Below are 2,552 nucleotides of genomic sequence, written 5' to 3' on the forward strand. Positions count from 1 at the left end.
ATTCACAGTGTGATGCCAGCAGTTGTATCTATCATAGAACACTGGGCGATCACACTATCAAAGGACACTGGACTCACTCTTCTAAAACTTTCATTAGAAAAAAGCAAAGAGCGTGTGTTTAGACTTTTGCTTGGTACTTTCACATTCCTTTCACATTCCCTTATCCTAATATCACATTCTCCTTCATTTTCTTTGAGATCAAAAACAGGCTGGGAAAAAAAAAATATTCATAAAATATACTGGAGACAAATCTTAAGATCATTGGGCCTAGTACTTGGTTGTTACTAGTATTTCAAATCTTATTCTCAAAGGCACTTGGAAATGTCTTTTTTTTACATTACTAGTGATAGAGTTACCTTTTGTTTTTGGAATCAAATTTTGAAGTGACTACATAGCTTTGTCTTTAAATTAATCATGGTTTCTACTATCTTTATGCATGGAAAATGAAGCAAACTAAAAGATAAAGTTATCGGTATTATTAACATTAGTTATGTGCTTGGAGAACTAACTCTGTTTAACCACTACTGAGTCAACTGTTGCTAGATGTACCTATACTTGACCTGGTGTTCTTTGGACTAAAAGATTCATCATGACTGGCCGTTCTATTAATGCCGTCACTTACAATATGACAACATCAGTGGAACATTCAAAATGACAAATCTTTCCATCCAGTCATTCTTCTGCCTACAGAAGTTTTTTTGTTTTCTTATTTAGATGGGTCTATAATTCGTCCCATAAATAAAAGTGCTCCTGTGTTGTTGTCTCGTATTACGAAAATAAACGGATGATTGGCATGAAAGGTAGGTTGTACTAATATTGCTGATTTTAGAGCTACAATGACGGCGCTAGCTGCAGCTGCTTCTGTACCTTCCTCAGTTATCTCAACAAATGCTTTATGTAAGGCATCAGACACAAACAGTTCCTTTACTTCTGCCATCCCAGTCAAATCTGCTAAGCCAGCTACAAAGATATCTCTCATTCCTAAAACTTGCAGTTGTGGCTTTATACTGAAACTTGACTCTATTTTTAACCGAGGGAAGCTTACTTCAACCTCCACAGAATGTAACTGTTTGTACCAGCTCTGTAGCACACCTTCTGTGATTTGTTCTTCAAGACTTGCTAGCCCATCTAATTTATCTGGAAGTATTGCTACCATGCTTAAATTACTACCGCTGTATGGCATGTCCAAAATTTTACACTTCAAGGTGTCGTCTGCGAAATACTTAAACTTCTTTTTCAAGTGCATCATGGGAGTCTTGATACTTTTCTTCTCGTCCAAGTGAAAATCCATGTCTTTTGTGTTTTTTGGATCAAAGGGTTGCGACCACTTGCCTTTGAAATAAATTGCATTTACCAGAACGAGCCTCGTCAGGTCATCAATTACACCTTTCGGAATCAAATCTTTTATTTTGTCTTCTGTTTGCTTCTCCACCCAAGTGTTTATCTCCTCACGTGCCCCTTCTGAATTCGCAAAGTTTAAACTTTCCAATTTGGCACCGTAGTATGCTTCACACGACGACAGAAACTCTGCTAAGAAATCGTACTTCAGATGACCAAAGAGTTTGTTGGCTAATTTTAGAATATAACCATTTTCTTCTTCTTTGTTGAAAAGTTCAGAGTTCATGATATGGAACATCGGATGTACGTTCTCTAAACCAACTTTGTCAAATCTCAGTACCTTTTCCATCTGCTTTGCGCTGTCACCTCGTGCTCCCAAATACGTCATCGCCAGGGCTGTTGATATGCTAAACGGTGAAAAAAACAAATTCTTTCCTTTTGGTGACTTGAGTAAAGATTTGTACAAATTGATCCCGAACTCTTCTTGAGCATCAGTGAGGATGTTGACAGCAGGGAGACCATCGCCCTCTGGTGGCTGTTTTGTGTCAGTAACTACAGCTATTTCGGGTTCATCTTTGATCTCACCATCATCTGATACTACAACAACAGTTGATGTCGTAGGCAAGAAAAAATAAATCAAAGAGGCAGTCACAAAAACTAAAAGGAAGAGTCTTCCCTTGTGGATTCTTCTCTTTTTTACATATTTCTTGACGTTTTCTTCATCCGCAGAAGGAAACATTTGGATTGGAACATCAGGTTTCTTTTGACTTTGACTTCTGTGCATTTTCCTCTAAAAATTAAATAACAAAAAGTTAGAAATTTGTGAAAAATGAAACAAATGACTCCTAGCACTGCTATTAAAAAGGACACATATCACAATATATGGGTCTCAGTAACTTTATCTGAAAATGTCTGTCATTTTGATAAAAAATAAAGATTTTGAAATGTTTCTCTACATATGAAAATAGATTTGATATGATTTGATTTGATCAAAGTCCTGAACACGTGTCTCTCTGATATAATATAGTCTGACAACATGCCTTGTACAAAGTAAGGAAACTAACTGCATAAATTGACCATAATTCACTCACAATGGCTTTTTTTCACCAATATACAAAATTTTGATTCTTGGTTCATGGTTGATAGGTCATGTTGGTTTAACACACTACACATCACAATTACATTTTTCCATGACTTCCCCATACAAAAATAAT

The 2,552-nt window shown here is 36.3% G+C and overlaps 1 pseudogene; it reads right to left on the reverse strand.

The window, feature by feature from the left end:
* Positions 1–706: 706 nt before the first annotated feature.
* LOC144442483 (leukocyte elastase inhibitor pseudogene) lies at positions 707–2,122 on the reverse strand (annotated as a pseudogene).
* Between the last annotated feature and the right edge of the window lie 430 nt (positions 2,123–2,552).

The sequence above is a fragment of the Glandiceps talaboti genome, chromosome 11, assembly GCF_964340395.1.
Source record: "Glandiceps talaboti chromosome 11, keGlaTala1.1, whole genome shotgun sequence".
Classification (NCBI taxonomy): Eukaryota; Metazoa; Hemichordata; class Enteropneusta; family Spengelidae; genus Glandiceps; species Glandiceps talaboti.